This window comes from Nyctereutes procyonoides, unplaced genomic scaffold, assembly GCF_905146905.1.
Source record: "Nyctereutes procyonoides isolate TBG_1078 unplaced genomic scaffold, NYPRO_anot_genome, whole genome shotgun sequence".
NCBI lineage: Eukaryota > Metazoa > Chordata > Mammalia > Carnivora > Canidae > Nyctereutes > Nyctereutes procyonoides.
This window is the reverse complement of record NW_026575120.1, coordinates 18,913,628-18,937,866: the sequence shown is the minus strand read 5'-3', so window position 1 is coordinate 18,937,866 and position 24,239 is coordinate 18,913,628. Positions and strand designations below refer to the sequence as shown.

The following is a 24,239-nucleotide window of genomic DNA, read 5'->3' as shown; positions in this document are numbered from 1 at the left end:
TTAAAAACAGGCATACTTATGAACTGCAGATTATATTTATTTTTTTAATTTTATTTATTTATTCATGAGAGACACAGAGAGAGGGGCAGAGACATAGGCAGAGAGAGAAGCAGGCTCCCTGCAGGATGCCTAATGCAGTTCTTGATCCCAGGACCCCAGGATCACAACCTAAGCCAAAGGTAGACGCTCAACCACCGAGCCACCCAGGTGCCTCAAACTGCAAATTATAGTAAGAGATTTCCAAGGGTGGGTTATCTATTGGTTTCTCCAAGGTCAGCTTTGCATGCAAATATAAAGATCCTAGAAGGCAACTTGCCCATTTGTGAAACCATTACTTACTAACCCTGTTAACTTCTAAATTGCTGCATCTGTTCATTTCATGTATAGTCACAGAGAACCTACTGTGCCTACACACTAAGCTACATACTCCTTGGAATATATTGAAAAACTGTAAACTACTATCCCTATGTTGCAGGAGTCTACAGACTCATCCAAGGAGGGCACAGAAGCAACTACCATGCTAACCACTATGTAATGCCTGGTCCCTGTAGTCTAAATGATCTCCAACATGCTATTATTTCTGCAAAATACTGATGTTAGACCAAATGATCTCAGAGATGGCATTGTTTCTGTTGATGTATTTTTGTCAACCAATGACTTCTAACTCCAGCAAGTCATGAACAAGACTATTAAATAAAATCTACAAATCCTCCAGGGCGCACATGTCCCTTTCAGGTATGCCATATTGCCATTTGAAATATTTCTAGTTCATTTGGATAAATTAAATGAACATGGCCAGCTTTATTCAAAGCTTCTCCATTCATTCTCTGAGCCTCATTCCTAAATGATTAGGAGCAGCAGGAATACTGTCCATTTCCCACTGGCATGACTTTTGCCCCAAGAAAAATCAAACAGTCACTTATGAAGACCAGGGAAAGGAATCTAGAGAAGCAAAGTGCCTCCCATGCATCTTCACCCTAAGCCAAATCATCTTCACAAGCCAAAAAACATTTCCTCATGCTTTCCAGGAAACAGAAAGTTCCATAAAGGAGCAACAACCACTTTCTACCTGCCTCATCCCAGTGAAAAGTAGAAGTACTCACTGGTCACCCTTTGGCCATCAATAAAATTCACCATCTTGAAAGAATGGAAAAGAAAGCACAGTCCAGGTAGTCAGTGAGCAAATCATTTCTACAGTCAGTCCCTGAGGCCACTGTCTTGAATGGGAGAGAATCCAAAAAGCTTATAGTTCCTACAACTACTCCTACTTTATTTCCCCCAGAACATGAACCTGAAGACACCTGCCTTGCATAAAGGGTCAAAAGAAGTATTCTCAGGGCCTGTTATCCACACTAATAATGACTCAGGTATTAGCCCAGACTCATTCTCAGAGGAAGACAAAAAGATAATTCCAGTGAAGCTGAATAAATTTTCCTGTATTCCCAAGGATACTCACAGAAAACATCCTCAAGATTTTTAATTACTTAAGTGGACAATATACTCTACAAAGAAAAACCACTTTTGAGACAACTCAAGACCCAAGATATTGAATCAGCTTACTTGATCCAACAGAGTTACTGGTTTTATGCTCAGATTTTCACTTTGACCACCATTTGGATTGATGAATCCATTTACAGTCCATAAATTTCATTGCTTTGCATTCAAATGGCCCCTGAGACTCAATGATTAAATTCTTACTTTAAGGATTAAGATGTGTTCTTGCCAAGATGAATCAGCTCTGGAATCCTTTCTCCACCAATCTAGTCTCCTTCTGTAGCAACTTGTCAACACCTCCATTTGGAGGACAGATACATAAACATGCACACACACTCTTCAAACTGACCTCACTCTTGTTATTCAGGCCCAGGAATCTATGCCATGAGTTTAGTGAAAAAACAAAGGAACCCCCACCAAAGAACATGCTTTATATGGAAGCCACAGCTTGCAGGTCATAGGTAAATCCAAAGAAATTCCCCCCACCCAAAAAAACCCAAAACAAAACAAAAAAACACAAGTCTCCTCCCTAGGTTATTTATTATGTAGCCACAAGTGTATTTAAATAAGTCTTACTTCTATGCAAATAAGATATCCACAATATCCTGGGTATTTTGTGTTACTTTCATCTTTGGTGGCTCAAGAAGTAGTACTCATTTCCTATCCGTGTGTATATAGAATAGATGGAAAATAAGAAAAGGACAGCTACTCTCCTTTGGACAGCTAATCAAAGTAGCCAAGGGATAGTAGGAATTCATTATTTAATAGAAAGTCTCAATCACCACCTTGCTCCTGTTGGTCTAAAACCTTTAGTTATGGGACACCTGGGGGGCTCAGTGGTTGAGCGTCTGCCTTCAGCTCAGGGCATGATCCCAGGGTCCTGGAATCAAGTCCCACATCAGGCTCCCCGCAGGGAACCTGCTCCTCTTTCTGCCTGTGTCTCTGCCTCTCTCTGTGTGTCTCTTATGAATAAATAAATAGAATCTAAAAAAAAAAAAAAAAAAAAAAAACTGTGAGTTACATAAGCATACCAAAGGAGGTTTTCTGGGATTAGTGTCCATACCCAAGATTCGTATCATAGTGACATATACACAGTGGGTGTTCAAGACATATATGGTTATAATCATCTAGAACTTAAGACATTAAAACTATCCAAGAATAGAATTAGAAAATTCAAGGTCCAGGGTGAATACTGAATGCTCCTCCTAGTCTTCCAAATGCCCATTGGTCCTTGTTTTCTCTTCCATACTTCCTTCCTGTGTGCCTTTGTAGTAATAACAGCTGATACACATTATTTACCATGCACTAAGCAGTGTACTTAGGTTATCTGAATCAATCACCAGATGTCCGATACTACAAGAACTATTACCCTCATTTTATAAATGAGAAGATAGGCATCTAAGGAATTAAGGAACTTGCCCAAGATCACACAGTGAAGAAAGAGTGGGGCTGTGAATCTGGGTAAAGGACTCCAACTGCCAACTCCATTCACCCAGGTGCTGCTTCTTCATTCAGTTCGCTGTTCCCTGTACTTTCTCATTTACAGTGCTCAGTGCACACCTTCATTCCCCTAATCTTCCCAAGAACCATTGGAACTAACTTGGACTTCATTTCAAGGACTCTTCTTCCCACTAAGCTCTTGTTTTTCTAGTCGGCTTGATCGTTTCAATACACTCTGCTAATTCTATAAAATGGGCTTTTGAAAATTGCAGTAACTTGCTTTGAGCAAACTGTTCCCCAATTCGATACTGTTTTTAAATGCTTTGCATTTTTTAAAAACCCTGAATCAAGCTTCTCTTGCACCTGGTCAGGTTCTGTTTGCTTATTCACAGAAGGGCTGGCTTATGCCTGTGTGCCAATGCATAATAAATAATGAGTCCAGGCCTCCTGCTCCCTGGCTGAAGTAGACCATCCCAAACTGTAATGATTTTGTAAAATCTGCATTCCCTCCCTACCACACACAGCACCTACCCTGGACACCAAACAAGGTGGCTCATTATCATAAAAACTAGGAACGCTCTCCAAAACCATTCCTTGATCTGACAACACAGCCCCCTGACAAAAATGCCAGCAGGACTTTATACTGGGCCCTGACGACCTGGCTCCCCGCCTCCCTGGAAAACAGATCTGGGTGTGTAGAACCATACCTCCAACTGAACCAAAAAAAAAAAAAAGGTTTATTATCCTGTGATTCCAGCTACCCTTTGAAGACCTACAGGGAACTGGCAACAACTACTAATTTTGACTTAGCTCCTTGCTAAAAGACGATACACTGCTTTTGGAAAAACCCTGCAGTAGGAGACCAAGATACTAGAAGCACATAACAGGGAATGTGCCGACCTGGGGATGCAGCAGGGCTGTAGACCTCCTCCTAGCTCTTCAGCAGAGCCCACCCACCACGCCAGCCTAGAGCAGCACACCTGGGCCACGTGACTCAACCTTGTGCCCCTCAGGAACAAGTTGTTCACGTTCTTGCCTTGCTCTCAATCTAGATCCCAGACCCTTTCTACTCAGCCCACCTCCAATTTCATTTCTGGCTTGTTCCAATTTTCGGGAGACCTGAGTTCTCAGCTACTCCCCAACAGAGCCTCATGTTCATCCCTTGGACCTCTACAGTACAGGCACCAATCCTGGGCACCAAGCCACCTTTGTCTCCTGGAATCCATTCTCTTCTGGCCAGCCCGGGTAGCAACCCAATGTGATAGGAACCCTACACTGGCACCAGCTCATATATCACCCAACCCCAGGTCTGTTCCTGGCCCCAAGAGGGAAAACCAGAAAGTAACATTTTAAATGAGTTCAGCACAGTCTGCCTTAATTTTAGATATTTTTTTCTTTTTAGATATTTTTATGTCTACCATGGCCCCCTCTAAGGGGGGGGGTGGGATGGACAAGAGGAGAGGGAAGGAAAAGAATGAGAAGACACAGATAAGAAGGAAAGAGGAGAATGGGGCGCCTGGGTGGCTCAGTCAGTTAAGTGTCTGACTCTTGATTTCAGGTCATGATCTCAGGGTTGTGAGATGATCTCTATATCGGGCTCCACACTCAGCAGGGGAGTAGGCTTGAAGAATCTCTTCCTCTCCCTCTGCCTGTCCTCCTGCTCATGAGCTCAGAGTTATCCTTTCTCTCTCTCTCTCTCTCTCTTTTTCTCTCTCTCCCCCCACCCCCTTCAAATAAATAAATCTTTAAAGAAGGAAAAAGGAGAAAAGCACCGCTATCCATAGCACCTACTACCTCTGGTAGCTTGGTTCTTTCCCTTTACGGCTCCTTTAATTCTTGCAACGGTCTATAAGGTATTATTACCCCCACTATGCACACAAAGAAACTAAGCCCTCACAGATGTTCAATGATGGGACCAGGAGCCCAGCCAGCCAGTGGTGGAGCTGGGATTCAAGCCCCAGGACTGCCCAGCTCCAATGCTTTCCTCTCCACTTTGAAGTTGTCTTCCACAACTTGCCATTCTTGTAGTGTCCAGCAGAGTGCCTTTATCTAAGGGGTGAATAATAAATGTGTTGAATGAATGCATGAATGGTTGATTTCAGCCTTCACACCTAAGTATTCTGCAACCCACACATTTGATTTTATTCATATATTCTGCTTATAACATGCCTGCAAAGTGCCTTGATAAGAAGTCAAATGTTGTACAGAAATAAGTTGTACTATGCTGTATTGTATTTTGAGCTACTAGAAAAAGCTACACATAAAAATCTATAAATAAAAAATGCTGAAGCAGACTTACTGATAAAAATTCATTTGTCATCTTGCTCCATCGTGTCCAGAAATGGATATAAATACAACAATCTAAGGAAAATCAAAGTTTTCATATTTTGTTAACCCTTGGAACACTTAAGATTTTTCCAGACTGCCAAGGCAGTGAGTACTCATGCCAGAAAAGACAGCACAGAGGGTTTTTTTTTTTTTTTTAGTTTTTCTTTAAATTCCAGATAACATACAGAATAATATTACTTTCAGGTGTACAACATAGTGACTCAACACTCTGATACAACACTCAGTGCTCATCATAACAAGTGCCCTCCTTAATCCCCATCACCTATTTTCCCCATCCCTCCACTCACCTCCCCTCTGGTGACCATCATTGTGTTCTCTAGAGTTCAGAGTCCAGTTCTTGGTTTGCCTCTTTTGTTTCCTTTGCTCATTTATTTTGTTTCTTAAATTCCACATGAGTGAAATCATATAACATTTGTCTCTCTCACTTATTTCACTTAGCATAATACCCTTTAGATCCATCCATTCTATATCGTAGCAAATGCAAATGGTAAGATTTCATTCTTTTTTTGGTTGAGTGATATTCCATTTTTTATACACACACACACACACACACACACACACAATCTTCTTTATCCGTTTATCAATCAATGGGACACTTGGGCTGTTTCCATAATTTGGCTGTTGTGAATAATGCTGCTATAAACATTGGGTTGCCTGTATCCCTTTGAATTAGTATTTTTGTAACCTTTGGATAAATACCTATAGCATGATTGCCGGGTCAAAGGGTAGCTCTATTTTTAACTGTCTGAGAAACTTCCACACTGTTTTCCAGAGTGGCTGCACTAGTTCGCATTCCCACCAATAGTGCAAGAGGGCTCCCCTTTCTCCGCATCCTTGAAGATGGCACAGAGATTAAGAGCTGAAGTCCTAGAGCCAGACATGGCCAATGTGAACTCAAGGCCGAGGCACAGAACTTACAAACCGACCTGGGACAAGTAACACCCCTCTAAACCTGAGTTTTCTCTTCTGTAAACTGCAGATACCAATAGTGTGTGCTTCCTTCCAAACTTCCTAGGTTGCGCTGATTAAATGAATGACTCATGGCCCACACTTAGCAGAGCAGCTGCTATGTGGATAAGTGCCCCTAAGTGTTAGCCATTTTTATCACCTGAGAACTACAATGGAAGTGCGACAAGAAACCTGAAATGAATCACTTACCTTTGCAAATGTTTTTTTTATTTTTATTTATTTATGATAGTCATACAGAGAGAGAGAGGCAGAGACATAGGCAGAGGGAGAAGCAGGCTCCATGCACCGGGAGCCTGATGTGGGATTTGATCCCGGGTCTCGAGGATCGCGCCCTGGGCCAAAGGCAGGCGCCAAACCGCTGCACCACCCAGGGATCCCAACCTTTGCAAATGCTATTACAAGCACTAAATTCACTGGATCATCATTTCCAGATTATTGTGGTACTAAAATGATCTACCCTGAAAGCAATACCATCAATCATACCAAAATAATAACAATAACCCCCAACAGTGATATTTACTATGTGCCAGGGACTGTTCTAACCACTTCTCCAGAAAAGAGCATCACACACAGTTGCATAGATTGTGCCACACAAGAGTGCCCAGCAGGAGGTGAGTGGGGCTGAAGTCCAATCCTCTCTGTTTACCAGGGCATGTGCCCTGGCAGGGGTGGTCCACCACAAAGGGGCACCTTGTGGGCCGGCAGCAACTCTGTTTACATCTATTAACTGATGCATTAACTTTAACAAGTCTCTCACAAATGGGAGACAGAAGTCAGTTTGGAGGGTACCCAGAACGTAAGTCAAAGACCATCATTTCAATAATTGCATCAACAGAGTAGATGAGTAAACCCCAAAGTCACCAGTGAACAACACTTACTATTAAGCTGCACAGCCATGTACCTCGTGGGAACATGAAAATAAGGCAAGCCCTCCTGTTGGGTATAACTAGACAGTTCCCATCTACCCCCTCCCTGCTTCTTGCTTCCCTCTTCTTCCATCAGCTCAGATGTCCCTGAGTATGATAATGAAACAAAGTATCATATTCGACCACCAGAAAACCAAATGCTATGTTTTGCATTGTCTAAAAACAACAACAAAAATTATCTGCGTGGCAAGGTAATATTCCACTAAGTGATAGGTTCCAAACACTCCACTGCGCACTCTAGAACACAATTATCATTTCTGTCTCTCCAGGAGGCACCACCCCAGTGTAGGCTCCTAAAAATAACTCCCAGGTATAAAGACGTTCATTTCCTGCCTCCTCAAGCATCTATAATTTTGGTCAACTCAGAAGTCTTGCCCAAACTAAAACCCCTCGTCCTGGATATAGCTCTATACCTATCATTGTGGCTTAGACTCAGCATCTGCCTGGGAAGGACAGACAGGGGGATGCCACACCTTCACAGGGTAGATGTGTGAGGATGAAAACAATACTCTTCCAGTTCTGAGAAGCATCAATTTATGTAGACAGATCTGTGTAACTGTTTGATATGCTCAGAATCCTAAGAATACTCTAAACATCTTTCACTTAATCAAAGAAAAATGATAATAAAAATTATCTATGACCTTTACACAAAACTTATTCCTCTCACATGGTTCCCTAAAGAGTCCAAATCTAGACCTTAGAAGAAAAACAGTGAAAAACAAATTGTCTTGTTTTAAAATCTCACTATGTGAAAATCAGAATTGGATGTCTGATCATTTTTTGGACTCAGAAGTGTTCTGCTGAGAGAAGACACCCCTTGATAAGAGTTCGGACCTACAATGCAATGCTTTGAACTCTTCTCTTACTGTTGTTAATTTTACTTTAAAGACTGATGGTACTTAGTTTGCCACCATGATCAAATTCCACAGAAAACCTGGAATATAATATTCCCTTATTCATTTGCAAACAATATGGCAATATTTTCATAATAATGTGTACTTACAGAACTGTCAGTATTTTTCCTACCAAATAGCAAATTACATTTGACAAAAACACCAACACACCTTTGGGTTGTTCAATAGTCTCAATGACTAACTTCATTCAAATTAGAATTCTGAAATAAGAGGCCCTTTCAAAAACTCACAGAAGAAAAATGCCTTTCAATGATGCATCTTGGAATGTAATGAAACATATTTCTTAAAGCTGGAATTTAACGTGGCCCTCTTTGAAAGAAAGACAGAAAAATAGACACCAGAAGCTTCTACTAACATGATAACATTCCTTGAGAAACAACTTGTATTATAGTTAGTGTTACTAGTACCTATTTAGGAAATAAAGCAATTCTAAACACATTAAAAGATAAAAAGTTTCCCAAAAGACATACCTAAAAAAACTTTAAAATACTATAACCAAGTCATATATTTGCTTTATTGAGAAAGTTTCTTAAAAATCATATATTTGAGGGCAGCCTAGGTGGCTCAGCGGTTTAGCGCCGCCTTCAGCTCAGGGCGTGATCCTGCGGTCCGGGGATCAAGTCCCACACTGGGCTCCCTGCATGGAGCCTGCTTCTCCCTCTGCCTATGTCTCTGCCTGTGTGTGTGTGTGTGTGTGTGTGTGTGTGTGTGTGTCTCATGAATAAATAAATAAAATCTAATAAAACACACAAAAAAAAACCATATATTTGAATATGAGGATATGCAGAGTAAAAAGCACATACTTAAATCTCCTTTAAATCTTTAAAGTTATTCTAAAATGGTACCGAATCCATCATTTAAGATGGCTTTCATTTATTTTTAGGCCTTTGGTAATGCTTTCACACAGGGTTGCCCTGTAATAAAGTATTCCATGTCAAGAACCGAAGAAGTTTAATTCCTTTGCTACCTTAAAGGATAGAATAATGGCAATAACTGCCAGCCCAGAATGATACACTATGCAGAGGAGGCCCCTAGTGGTGAAGCTGCTGCTTGGACTTGGCTTTATACATTTTCTAAGACTGCTTTATCTTGAGGGCAAAATCAATAGGTAATAAAGTGTACCTGAGCTTTGCTTTTTTAATAACCTCTATTAGTCCTAATATGTAGTAGGGCCATCATTTAGAATCTCAAGGTTCTTTCATCAGGAATATATATAAAGGATGTGACCTGAAGAATAACTTCATTACATTCTATATTTAAATCAACAAATATCTATTAAGCCCTTACACTTTGTTAGGCACTAGCTGGCCATGGACACAGGGAAAACAGGGGAGATAAGCACCCTCACAGAGCTTCCTGTTATTTCTTTCCAATGTAATCATGTTACGTTAAGGACAGAGCTAGAATGATATGACGACTGGGAAGTACAATTCACCATCATATGACCTTGTGATGGGTTCTTGCCAACAGGAAAAACCTGAAAATCTAAAGTATTGCCCACCCCTACCCTCAAAGTGTCAGCTCCTCACTTTCAGTATATATAGGGCAGCATCTGAGGTTCTTCAACAAAATGAGTTTGGATAAATGAATGAATGGAAAATAAAATGGCACAGAAGGAATTTTAAATAGAAAAAAAAAAAGTTGAGATATACCAGAGTTGAGGATTACTGAAAAGGAAGACAAAGACAAGAGACAACATTTGCAAAGTCCTTACTGTGCTCCAAGCACTGGTATAAGTTCATTATGCCTAACACTTCCATAAGGTGAGTAATATCATTGAAAAAATGATATTGAAAATTGAAATACGAAACCATAGCTGGGAAAGGGCAAGGGACTTGCCCAAGGTTATACATTTAGTGAACAAGAAAGGCTGCTTGGAACCCAGGTCCCTGGGTTGGCAAAGCAAAAGTTCACTTCATTGAAAACTGGTGAATCCCAAAGTTTGAGATTTTCCTTTGCATTAATACAGCTCAAAGACATATGAGATTTGGAACACAAAGATGAACAAAGTTAAAGCATTTCAATGCTGTATAATTTACAGAACGTTTAGTATGGCCATTCAATGCAGAGGAATCACCAAATATTTATGGCCCATCTCTTCCTTTGCAGGAACTGACATCCTCTGGGAAGGCTACACAGGATCCCATATCCCATTATGCACAACTGCACGTGTCGGAGTCACTGTTTATGACTAAGGCTTTTTCCTTTCCTTTATGCTTCTATTTCCAAGTTTGAAAGACTTTTCTCCTTCCAATTAGCAACTTGACAGCATTGCACACGGCTTATTAAGGCTCATCGTGCTAAACGATACTACAACAGTTATGACTTTCCTGTATAAACAGTGTTAGCAAACCCCAAGAAATCCAGTAGAATCAAGTTTAAATCTGTAGTAAAAAGATGTGAGAGAGCTGTCTTTACCAGCTGGATCTCTCTAACGACATCTGAGTAAAAACTACTCCACGGCTTGGAAATCAGACCAACAGGGGCGTTTGCGAATAAGCTTTCTCGTCGTCACCGGTGTCCCCCAGCCTCACTGTGGCAGCAGGCACAAGGCTGTGCGAGTCTCCTCCTCTGCCACGGCTCCCTGCACATCGGTGGGAAGGCAACTTCAGCATCCCTGACGGCAGCGCAGGTGCAGGAAGTGCCCCGGAAACAACTTCGCCTGCTGCTCGCACCGCCGTGCCCCTGCTCCCGCCCTTCACACCCTCAGCCCCAGACCTTGCCCTCCGAGGGCTTCTCCCCGCGGACCGCGCAGGGCGCACGCTCGTGGCTCCGTGCGGGTCGCAGCGACCCTCGGACTCACGCCCGCGGCCGGGCTCCACGGCGGGCACCTGCCCCCGCGCCCCGGCACGCCCCCTCCAGCCTCTCGGTTCTCTCCGTGGCCGCGGGAATCCTGCCCCGGGGCCGGCAGCGCGGTCACGCGCGCACGTGGGAGGACACTTGTTCAGCGGGTGCCGGGAGAGCGGGGCAACAGCCGAAGGCCCCCGGCCACGCCGCGGTGACCCCCCCCCCCCGCGACCGCCCGCCCGCCCCGCGTCCCCGCGCGTCCACCCGCAGGCGCCTCGCCGCCGCCGCCGCCGCCGCCCTCGCCCGGCCCTGCCGCCCCCCGCGGCCCCCTCCCCGCAGCCCCCGCGGTCCGCACGGCCGGAGGCCCGCGCCGCACGGTCTCCCCGCGCACGGGCCACCCGCGGGCAGCGCGAGGAGGCGGCGCGGGGCTGCGCGCACCCGGGAGCCCCCCGACGCCTCCGCGCGGCGCCCCGCACCCGGCGGCCCCGGGAGGGGGCCTGACTCACCCCGAGGCGCCCAGGGGCCGCCCGCCGCGCCCGCCGCCGCCGAACTTTCCCTCCTGCGCGGCCGCCGCGGCCCCGGCTCCACCTCCCGCTCGGCAGCCGCGGAGCCTCCAGGGACCCGGGGGGCGGGGAGCGGCGGCGGCGGCGGGCGGGCGGGCGGGCTGAACCTCCGCCCGGCCCCCGCGCCCAGCCGCCGCCCCGCCGCCCCGCAGCCCCTCCCAGGGGGGCACGTCCGGAGCCCGGGGTCCCCCGACAGGTGACCGACACCGCGGTCGCGAGAAGTCGGGGGAGGGGCTGGGCCCCCGTGGCGCGGCCGGCACCGGGAGGGGTGGTGGGTGTCCTGGACACGCGGGTCCTCCCTCCTTCCGGACACAGTTCCCCAGACGGCCCCCCCCGCCCCCCCCCGCACTGCCCCCTGATTCCCTCGCCCTCACTGCGTGGCCCTCTCCGCCTCGGGCCAGCTGAGTTACAAAACTCTGTAGACGGGACTTCGGGACTTCGGAGAGTCAATCCTGTAGTTGGCCTGTGTGTGCGGCCTGGGTCAGTCATGACGTCTTCCCTGGAGAACCTTTACTTACAGCGAAGGTCACAAACTGTGGCCCTGCGCCCCCACCGCGTGGAGAAGTGACGTCTGCAGGGACCCCCTGTGGCCACTGAGTGGCCTGGGGCGGGGGGACAAGGATGGAAGAAGGCAGGTGGGCTGTTGAGTAATAAAAGCCCCCCACCCACGGCGCACCCTCTGCTCTGAGGGGAGACAGTTTGGGGGCATTGCTTTCCCCCAATTATCAGGACAATGAAGGAGACTCAGGAGGAATCAGTTGGAAGAGGTCGTCTCTCCCCTTACGGGTACAACGTGCAGCGTCCCCGTGGCTGAGCCATAGAAGAGACAGAGCCGGAAACCAGTGGTGGGATTCCTGGTGCAGTGCTCCTTCTACTACCACCTGACCAGCAGAATGCTCAAAGCCCCCATGTGGAGGTTTCCAGGCACCAGACTTTGTGGGCACAGGGTAGTAGTCCTGGAGGCAATAGGCAGTCCTCATGCAGCCAGCGAGCACTTACTTACCTGCAGGAAGCATCCATGAAGCAAGCCTTGCTTCCTACCAGGACTCCCTAACACACTGGGTTCAACCTTCTTTCATCCCATGCTGCCCTGGGACTCAGGTGGCTCTCTACCCACCCCATACCTGTGATTGAATTCATCCACCTTAGGACATAAGGCCCCCACAGTAATTCAACTGGGATTTCAGAAAGAGGGAAGAAGCAGGTGTTTATCAAATAAATGAAAAAGACAGTGCCTGTTCTGTTACTGCCCCCCAAATGCTGCAAGGTTATGGGATTCATAAATAAATAGTGAACTTAGCATCTATACATAGGTACAAGTCACTGACCAAGCCTCCTCCATACATTATCTCACAGCGACTGAGTGAGGCAAATCATAAGCCAATCCCCATTGTGTAGATGCAGTTGCCACATGGAGGTTTCAGTTAGTGGTGAGTTGTGTAAAGATCAGACCCTGCTGAATCAAGCACTCTGGGTAATCAAGTAACCCCTTCAGAGCCTTTCCAGATGTTACAAAAACATTCCCACACCTTCATGGATTGATAGGTGGATTATTAAAGCATCGATTTTCTTTCCTCCTTTTCTTCCATATCTCTGCTCAGTGACGTCCCCAGAATTTCTATGTAATCGGGCTTAAGGGGGGAATCTGGTTTGGAAAATGGACCAAGGACTTGAGTAAGGGCTGCTATGCTGGACGCTCAAGGATTCAGATTCTAAGTTCGCATGAACTGGCTTGGGGAGGGTGGAAGAGGCAACCCCATGGCTGCAACCATCTCTATTCTTGTCATCTAGAAAAAAAAGGCAAATCACTTCAGGATTAATTACATCTCCTTTAGGTTTCCCAAATATATCAGCACAACAGTGTACATATTAATATGTATCAGTATATGTCTATATATCAAAAGTCATAAAGCCAAGGCTAGCTAAGTTTTGGTGCTTGTAGGTACATTTTGACAATAATGAGTACATAAAAAAATAAAGTAGTTGAAAAAGCAATAAAATATGAGAAAGATACATTTTTTCTGGGGGCACCTGGGTGGCTCAGTCAGTTGGGTGTCCAGCTCTTGACTTTGGCCAAGGTGGTGGTCTCAGGATCATGGGGTGGAGCCCTGAATCAGGCTCTGTACTCAGAGGGGAGTCTGCTTGGGATTCTCCTTCTCCATCTGCCCTTCCCCCCCTCCTTGCATGCTCTCTCTCTGTCAAATAAATATATAAATCTTTAAAAAATAAAAGAATACATTTTTCTGGAGGTACTAGAAAAATAAGCATTATTTTAATTATTATGTAATATCCTTTTGGATATTGGATTTGTATTATCTTTTTGGAGGCCACTGCTATGAAGCAGGGTCAGTCATCCTTAGTCCTCATCATTAGCAGAAACAGTGATGAATGAGGGAAAGGCCGGAACTTTGGGCCTACCAACTTGCCTCCACAGCTTCCGTTCTGAAATGACACCTCGCAGAACCTACAGTGTTACTAGTAGAAAGATGGGTTCTTTTCTTATACTTCAAAGAATGAAAGACCAGAATAAATAGGTTGGATGCCAGACCTAGATATTAAAAAACAATTTTTAAGACTAAATTAAAAGAAGTTTCCTAGGGATGCCTGGGTGGCTCAGTGAGTTAAGCATCTGTCTTTGGTTCGGGTCATGATCCCAGGGTCCTGAGATTGATCACTGCATCCGGCTCCCTGCTCAGTGGGGAACCTGCCTCTCCCTCTCCTTCTGCCTGCCTCTCTCCCTGCTTGTGCTTTCTCTCGCTCATTCGCTCTCTCTCTCTGTAAAATGGATAAATAAAATCTTTTTTTAAAAAGTTTTCTATATGGATTTTAACTTTTAGTTGCTGTGTTCTTATGTAAACATATTCATAGTATAACGATTTAGGACTCAGAATATATTATTGGAATTTCCAAGCATACAAAAGCAGTCCCACCTTCATATCATGCCAGTAATGTGGTAGCAATACAGAAATGTGTAAAAAGTTCTGTAAATAAGTAAGATTGTGATGCTGGGCTGATTTATCCCCTTGAGGGAAAAACTAGTCCATATAAAAATATATTCTAAAATAATATATAAGATGTCAAACTTTTACATTTATAAAATGCAAAATATATATATAATAATATGTCATCTGTTTAAAATATATGCTGCATAAATACTAAATTTTAAGTACAAAAATATTTCACAGTTCAAAGTCAGACTTAACCTCACCAGGATCCTTGAGAATCTTGACCCAGAGCCAACCAGCAGCTGAAAGAGCAGTTGTAAAGCTTATTCATTAAAACTCAACTACTAGGGGCAGCCTGGGTGGCTCAGCGGTTTAGTGCTGCCTTCAGCCTAGGGCCTGATCCTGGAGACCTGGGATCAAGTCCCGCATTGGGCTCCCTGCATGGAGCCTGCTTCTCCCTCTGCCTGTGTCTCTGCCTCTGTGTGTGTGTGTGTCTCTCATGAATAAATAAATAAAATATTTTAAATAAATAAAAATTAAAAAAAAATAAAACTCAACTACTTTGCTTTCTAAGAGAAGCTCTCAGGCCATCCCTGAAGCCATGTTGACTCTTATTTTAAATAGCTCTAATAGTCAGGGTTATCTGATTTCTTAGATCACAGCAAATGTGCTGTAGTCAGAGGTAGCTCATTAGATGGGAGAGGTGTGTTGTACTCAAAGCATAAAGACTGGCCAGATGGCACTACTGTGAGTGGTGAGTCATTGAGACAGGATCTAATTATATTCTAGAGTCTACTTCAGAAACCTTGAAAATATGCAATATATTTCCAAATACATTTTCATTTAAAATGAGTAAAATAAACAATGTGTGACCCCAAAAGGCAAATTTTGTTTTTCCAGGAAAAACAAACATAACATACGTGTTGAAGACCTCATTCCAGAAACCCAGTTACTCAAACAGTAGAATTCAATTAAAATCTGTTGACTGAATAAGAGATGGTTTTCATTTCTTTTGCATGTTTAACACTCACATCTTAGATACACATCAAAATCAATGAGTTGGTTGATAATATTTTCAATCTCACATGCTCCATTATCCTCCGGGTCTATGCAGGAGCAGAGCTGGAAAAAGACCAGCTCTCCTCAAGGCACCCCTACCAAGCTGCCTCCTCCAAATGGCAGACAAGCAGGGCAGTTCTCAGGGTGATGCTGTCCACAGTGTAACAGATCTCCCAGGAAAGCTGGCTAATGCACCAGGTGCTTCCCAGGTTGGCTTTTCCATGCTCCTTCTGTGCACCCAGCATTGACACTCCCCTATCTCTAGAAGAAAACCAAAGAGTTACAAGGGGAACTGCAGAGAAACACAAACAGGGAAGCACCAGAAAATCAACCATATCTGGTCTACATCCACCTGACAAAATCCAGATATCTAAACATGGAGCAGCTCAAAATCAAGTCCTTTATTCCTACAGTAGTTGCACTATCACCCATGTGCAGATCAAGCTCATGCAGGCCCTTCTTTTTGAAAACCAGGAATACCCAAACATGTTCCTTGGATGACTCAGATCTCTGTGGCTTTCACTATAGCTTCTTTTTTCAACCCTGATGGATAGATCACTTCCAATTATTATTGTGTTTCTTTCCAAGCATTATTAGCACCTTTAAATTAAAAAAAAAAAAGATTATTTATGGGGCACCCAGCTGGCTCATTCAGTGGAATATGCAACTCTTGACCTCAGGGTAGTAAGTTCGAGCCTCACACTTGGGTGTACATATTACTTAAAAAAATAAAATATTTTTTAAAAAATAGACCATTTATCATTTAAGTCAGTATCTGCACAGTCCTGTCCTACTTCCAGGCCTCACTATGTGCCCTTTCACTGCTTCAAACACACATGGGGACAATACATCCCATTAATAAGAGCACATGTTTCAACAATACACACTGTTGTAAGAATCTCTATTGCAGACAGTAGAAATAGGATGTATAAAGATGTACTCAAGGATATTAGCGCAGCAGAGTTACTGTGTGAAATATTAATTCTGAACAGGAATATGGCCTGGCCACAGGAAGGGCAAAGTATAGTTAAATCAATAGGTCCAGACATAAGAAATGCCTAAAGGAGAATCAACAAGTAGAATACCCATCAAAAGTGAAAAAGACATAGAAAAGTGGCAATGATGATGTGGAAGACAAGCTGTACCAACTTCAGAAACAAGAATATTTCCTTTTCTTTTTTTTCTCACATGTATCTAAAACCTGGGCACATGGGACTCATTTTCTATGACCACATACATGTGCATCTAAGGTCACACTTTGTCTTCAAACCAGATGATACCAGTGTCACTTCCCTTGCTATATGAGACATGTGTGGCTTTATTGTAAACACAGTCAGAAAATGTTTTTATCAAGTCATTATTCCTCCAATAACAGTAAGTTAGGCAGTTAGTGTGTGCCAGGATCCATGGAAACTACAAAAGTGATTAAGCATAGTCCTTAACCTCAAAGAACCCAATATCTAGTAGGAAAGACCAAACACAATATTATAGGAATTTGAAGGAGGGAAAACGAGAGAGACCCCTGAGGTACCCACAGATGGCTTTATGTTAGAAGTAGCTTTTCAAATAGATCTTTAAAGATAAGTGGGATTTTGATGGGCAGAGAAAATAAGAGAGTACCCAAGAAGTAATGCCTGACCAGTGAAGCAGAGATGGGAAAGCACTGCATGTGTCCTGAAATTGGTGGCCCACAATGGTCAGAGCATAAGGGACATTTAGGGAGAAACATAAAAGTCTAAAAGTGGCCTGAGTCTAGATTATGGGGGACTTTCAATGCCAGATAAGACATTTATCATATAAATTTTAGTGAGATGGGAATGTGTATATGTGAGCAGATACTGTTAGTTACCTAATCAACAGGCTCTCCTGCCTCCTGAAAGAACTCTAATTATTCAAAGCCCACGTCTGAGAAGTCCTGAGCGAGGCCCTAAAGGGAGGTCAACATACCCGCTGCTCTGGGGTGTGGGGATGAATTATGGTTGGTTTAAGCCAACGGGAAAATCAGTGTGAAAAACAGCCAAGCTTATGGCATCTGTGGATATCCCAGAAGAGAGGTCTGGCTATCAATCAGTAACAGCGATCTAGAATTCAGGAGAGGCTAAGACCAGAGATAATAGAATAGGGAATCCTCCACACACAAAATATAATCATCTACATGAAAATGAAAAGAACAACTAGTGAAAGTACATAAAATGAAGGAAGATGTCCAGAGCACAATTTAGGGAAACATTAGAATTAATGGGCCAAGACAGGATGTTCTATAAAGAAAACTGGGAAGGAAGGGTGACAAGGACAGGAGAACCAGCAGGTGTCTTAGGAGCCAAAGAGCTTCAAGAGGCTGCTGATGGTCACGAGCATAAGTCCTATAGCACTACTAGGTTTGTTAAGAAGTCACTATAGCTGTATATAAGCCATGGTAATGATTTCAAAAACCGAACAGAAAAGACCTATTTACCCATAATGGGATGGCATCAACTAACTAAATCTGTTTTCTGCTAGAATCATATAAACTCTGTGCAGTTGCACCAACATTTTACAATGGACCCAAGTCACTTTGCAGTCGATGACCTTCTAGAACTTTCTGGGATGTGAATGGTGACCCTGTCACTGTGCACAGAGTATCCAGTATATTGTCAATCTTGACCTAGAAAACAATAGCCAGAAACTATGAGCAGTGCATAAGTGCCTACATGTTCACTTGTCCTGATTGGTTTTAGCATTACAACCATATCAGTAATTCAAGCAATAAGGAAAATTTATTATATTCCTTCAATAATGGTGAATGTTTGGTTCAAACAGGGATGGATCAGAGATGAAATTTTAAAAAATGATGTGACTAAAATAGAAAAATCTTTTTTTTTTTATAGGATCTCAAAACCTTTGGTCCGCAGAGCCAGCCATGTTTAATACCAAGTCTGTCCCCAATAAACACGGCCTCATCGTATTTAGGGTCCGCAGCCCCAGTGTGCAGCAGGGGGTACCATTGGTCTTGCTGCCCTCAGCCTGTGTCTGCTGCAGGCATCTGCCTACCATCAACTGCACCCTGTCCCCTTAGCAATTCCCTCTTACAGTCAGTATTAAGGGTTGGTCTTGGTTTTCTGGAGACAGAAGTCCTTCTCTGTGAACAACCTCTGCTCTGAAGCCCGTCTATCCAAGCTGATCTCTTCTTGCTTTGGTTATATGTGGGTTTCTTTTCTCGGTTTCACTTACTCCATTTGCAATACCATTCCCTAACTGAATCCTATTCCAACCTTGACAACTCCAGCAAAATTTAGCTTAGATCTCTACCCCTGAAAAATTGTACCATCTCTGTGCCCAAATTTCTGTTGTCCACTCTGACACCCTCTTGAAGGTGCAGCAACATCACTCAGACCAACGTCTGCTGGATGCCTTTGGATACTGCATGCAGGATCGTTAGTCAATTCAGGAGGACCAGCTCTTCTGTCTGGTTAGTTCAAGTAATGACAACAGTTAACAACAACTTACTACTATTAAGATATTGGTTTTTATCAATCTCCAGGCACTGCTCTGGGCTATAAATATATGCTGGCCACACCCTATGAAGAACCTGAAAGGTTATATGGTTTTCCCAAGGTCATATCGCTCGTAAGCCAAGGTCCAGGATTCACACCCAGACCAGCTTCTTTTCCCCATGACACACCCCTGGCTCATGTCTAGGAAACTAACAGAATCTCTCAAAATGTCATAGACAGGGCAAAAATAATAAAATAGATTCTATGTGGTGGAAAAGTAGGGAACCACTTCTCTCCTCAGTACTCCCCTCTGAGAACATGGCAAGTCCAGAATTGGGATCTAGCCCACCTGACTCTGAGTCCAGTGCTCCTCTGCTATGCTCCATGTGTTCTCCTAATGTCCTAAATAATAACTGATTAGAGTTATCAGCAAGTGTGACAAAGTGCTGCAGTGGAAAGTTAAACAAGATTTGAACTCATGGACCTGCTTCTTCAATCATTTGCTTTATTCTTTAGTCACGTGATACCACGTTTTGTATTCTGAGGTGATAATCAACATCATTGACGTATTCACACCTCATTGAGCCAACAAATGGAGTCAGCCTGAAAATGTTTACCTAACAAAATAAGGAGCCTTTTTGTTCCTTCTCCTTGTCACAGAACAGATACTTCTCGTTCCTAATTTTTTTACTAGCATCTTAGAAGACTACCAGTCCCAGGATTTATAAACAGTGCTTCCCTCCAGATAGAGCTTTTATCTTGATTGGGCAGAGAGAGATAAACCACTCCCTCACTGATAAAGAGCTTTTTGAAGACATTTACTGTATATAAGTTCTGCTATGTGCTGGAGAATGATGCCCAGGAATGAGGGGGAATATTGCTTATTGTTGTATGTACAGTTCTATTCTTTTTTTTTCATACAGTGATCCCTGGTAAATTAAGAAAACAAGTAATTTGACAATAGCACATTGCAGTTGAATTTCATCAAAAGAGCAGTGGACATTTGTCCGTTAACTCTTGGATGATTTGTACATGTCTCCTCTTTCTCTGGGGAAGGAAGAGGCTGCTAGAGCCAATTTCCTGAGTCTCTCTATGGCTGGAGCTAGCATCATCACGGGCAAGGCTCATCCTCTTCCAAGTCTACCACCAACCAACCCACTCTGGGAAAAAATGGGAAATAACACCTCATTTTGAGGTGATTAAGAAGCTGCCACACTTAAAAGGCAAGTGCTTCCTAGTCAGGGCTCTCTGTGGTCACTGCCTCGCAGAAGCCTGATGCAATTCTGAATTTCTAGTTATGCTGCACTGGACATCAACTATGACCCTGCCATTTTAGATGTGGGGGTTTGTAAAGTCTACTGGTATAATAATAACGTACCTAGTCTTAGTTTTTAGATTGTCTTTCTCCAAAGGGACCACTCAGAGACAGATAAATCAAGGAGCCAGCCAGGCAGTAACAATCCATAAGAGGAGACAAACTTATCACCAGAATAAATCAGAACCATAGCCCAGTTAGCCTGAGTAAAATGTAATTGTTCTCACTAGTTTTGAAATAGACAACATTCTGGAATGGGAAAATGAACACCATGCACACCTGTGCACACACAGACACACACGCATTTATCTCTGTTGAATATTTTATTAATGTATACATGTTAAATAGTAACTACTTGCCTTCAGCAGATTTTCTGAAATCAAATAATATATGGCATAACGTATACTGAAGTGAATAAGTTCTTTATATAAAATGTTAAACCTTTTAATACACCTCCTAAGATATTCTCTGGCTCAGAAAAATCACAAAAGGAAACAGAAGTGCAAAAAAGAACTATACAAAAATGGAAAATAAATTCAAAAAAATTTATCAACAACCAATGACATAAATCAAATCAATACAAAGTTCATTACTATACACTAGTTTTTTCCCATTCCCACTTACTAAAGGCTAAGTAATTATTTAAAGAATGTAATCTGAGCTGTGTTGCATTACTGGCTCACTTGGAGTGCTCGCATAAAAATCTTGACCCAATGTCAGAACCACTCATATTTTTTCACCATCAAACAACAAGGAAAAAAAAAATGGCCTCTGACACTTCAGAAAACAAAGAAAATAGGCAATTTCTTTAAAAGTTACACACGTAATACCCACACAATACAACCATTGCATTCTTAGGTACTTACCCAGAAGAAAGGGAAGTGTGGAGCACCTGGATGGCTCAGTCAGTTAAACATCTGACTTTTGATTTCAGCTCAGGTCATGATCTCAGGGTTGTGAGACTGAGCCCCAAAGTTGGCTCTGCAGTCAGTGGAGAGTCTGCTTGAACTTTTCTACCCCTCTCCCCACTCATGCATGCTCTCTCTCTTCCTCTCTTAAAAAATAAAAATAAATAAAATGTCAAATCCACTTGTTTATTAGAAAAGGAAAAAGAAAAAAAAAAAGAAAAGGAAGTGCCTGCCCAAACAAAGATTAATACACAAATATTCATAGCAGCATTATTTGTAATGGGCAAAAAGCCAGAAACGACCCAAATGTCTACCAAGAGTTGAATGAATAAAAATTATGATTTTTCCCTACTCTCAGTTTATAAAGAAATTCATTCCTATTTCTTAAAAAAAAAGGGAAAGAAAGAGAAAAGATGTGGTATATCTATACAACAGAATACTACTCAGAATAAAGATGAATGAACGATTCACTCAACAACACAGATAAATCTCAAAACAGTTATGCCAAGTGAAAAAAGCCAGAACAAAGAAAAGTACATATTGTACAATTTAATTTATAATTCTAGAAAATGCAAACTAATCTGCAGTGCCAGGAAGAAGACTGGTGGTTGCTTGAGTATGGGGAGGGCAGAAAGGTGTAGAGAGGAGAATTATAAGGACATGAGAAAATGGGGGTGATATGTTCACAATTTTGATTATAGTAATAGTTTTGTCAAAACTTAGTAATGTCAAAACTTAGCAAATTGCACATTCCATATGTGTTGTTCATTGGATGTTAATTATACTTCTATAAAACGATTTTTAATTAATTTTTAAAAATTTTAAATGGGCCTTTGTATTTGAAAGAACACATTTTGTATCTTGCATTCAGTTAAGAATCAGGAAGAACTTTTGGAAATGAATTAAATGATCCTGACCTTTTATGTTCAATGGCTAAAATGTTGGTTCTCCAAGTTTAGTAGACATAGAATACATGAGCTATTCCTTTAAATGCAGATTCTTGTGTTTCAGAGATGTGCTAAACGTGTTTAACAACCAGCTCTCCAAAACACCAAAAAACAAAACAGTGTAGTCATTTTACGCATACATCATGATATATTTTGCCAATAAAGTAGATGCGTAGTACATAATTTACAGATAATAATACATTCAATGTATTTAAACTTTGTTTTTGCTAATTTCATAATCTAATTCATTCTTCAAGAGTGCTTTGATTTTTGCCAAACTCTATCTATGGCCTGCCCATGGTTGCAGTTGATGAACAAGTGACATGAATGTTAATATTTCCATTTATGTGAATGAATAAAACAGAAGTGAAATGTCATTTATTAATAATGTGAAAGATGTCTTTGCTGAATTTTATAACAGTTTTTAAATATTTCCTCATAGTTTGTACCATCAATGATGGCTATAGACACGACACACTTAAATTTAATCTGCATTAACATTTTCTCCAGCACTTTCTATTTTTTTTAAAAGATTTTATTTATTTATTCATGAGAGACACAGAGAGAGAGGGAGACACAGGCAGAGGGAGAAGCAGGCTCCCTACAAGGAGCCTGACACAGGACTCAGTCCCAAGACCCCAGGATCACGACCTGAACCAAAAGCAGATGCTCAACCACTGAGCCACCCAGGGACCCCACTCCAGTACTTTCTAAAGTCTAGACACTAAATAAAACAACTCTGGTTGCTGAGTGAAATTTGCCAATTTCCTTGGTAGAAATGTCCTACATGGCGAATTTCAAGCTACTGCTGAATGTGCAGTTGAGGAGAGATGTCTGTGGCACACCATTACACAGTATTTGCACCAGACAGATACACAATGGACATAACCTCAAAAGCATAGATAATGGGAAAGTGTAGCAAAGTCTATAGAAAACAATGAGTTTTGAGGATTTATTACCTGTGTTTTTAATATAATTCACTTGATTGCAAGCTTATATAATTTAATTTTTAATGATCTTTAGTAACTGGTTTATAAAACCCCTTAAAATGTAATAGTTGGTTCTAAAGATCCAGTATAAATTGGCTCCAGCAAACCACTGGCTGCATTTCAGTCCTAAGGAACTATATCTTCTGGGACTGGGGGGTCAGGAATTCGCATTTTTAATATGTCCCACGTGATTCTGATACGAGGTGGATAGATAATCTAATTGCATTTTTTTTCTTTTTAACTAGTAAGTAGATAATCTTCAGAGGCAATATGTTATGGGGAAAGAACACAGGATTTAGTACTGGGAGCACTGAAGTTCTAGCTCTAGTTCTATCACCAATTATATGGCCTTGGGCAAATCACTAACACTGTAAAGTTTCCTAATCTAATAAGGAGGGAGTGGGACCAAAAAAGGATTGGTAGATGTAATTTTAAAAAGTTTTACTTGCGGGCAGCCCTGGTGGCGCACCGGTTTGGCGCCGCCTGCAGCCCAGGATGTGATCCTGGGGATCTGGGGTCGAGTCCCACCTCCGGCTCCCTGCGTGGAGTCTGCTTCTCCCTCTGCCTGTGTCTCTGCCCCTCTCTGTGTGTCTCTAGGGACAAGTAAATAAAGGCTTTAAAAAAAAAAAAGGTTTACTTGCATACTGTAGTATTTATGGGCTATATAATCTGATATTTATGATTTGTTTTGAAATGCTTCTGGAAACAAAGAAAAAAGGTTGAGCTGGGAGGTAGGTAAAATAAGACTGGTAAACTGGGTGAAGAGAACATGAGGATTTATTATACAGTTCTGCTTTTGAATCTGCTTGAAATTTTCCACAATAAAAATTTCTTGGATAGTCACTAGTAACTTCCTAAGATCATTTTTGTCTTTAAAAATGTTTCACATCATCCTAGGGGTTCTAAATTATTTAATATGACAAGGGTCACAGACTAGCATCTATTACATATTTGATGCTTAGGAATTTGAATCTAGTCAGGAGTCTCAGAGCAGATCAATGACTGAGTCAGGACTCTAACACCAGCCATCCAGGCTCCAAAGCTCACGTGCCTAATTCAGTTAGAACAAACACCTAAGGGTTTGTGGCTGTGTGGCTCCACAGCATCAAATGGGAACATGGAGATGAGAAGGAGGCTGAGATGGGTAAGCTGACTCAGACC

General features: G+C 42.4%; 1 protein-coding gene across 5 annotated transcripts in view; it reads right to left on the bottom strand.

Annotated features, from left to right (window-relative positions):
* Positions 1 to 11,472, bottom strand: part of CSGALNACT1 (chondroitin sulfate N-acetylgalactosaminyltransferase 1) — a 328,453-nt gene extending 316,981 nt beyond the window's left edge. For 3 of the 5 annotated variants that reach the window (XM_055335069.1, XM_055335058.1, XM_055335060.1), the window contains exon 1: positions 11,386 to 11,472. The gene's annotated coding sequence lies outside the window, so the exon portion shown is untranslated. The remainder of the gene's footprint in view (positions 1 to 11,385) is intronic. The other 2 variants (XM_055335062.1, XM_055335059.1) reach the window with 2 other exon arrangements.
* Between the last annotated feature and the right edge of the window lie 12,767 nt (positions 11,473 to 24,239).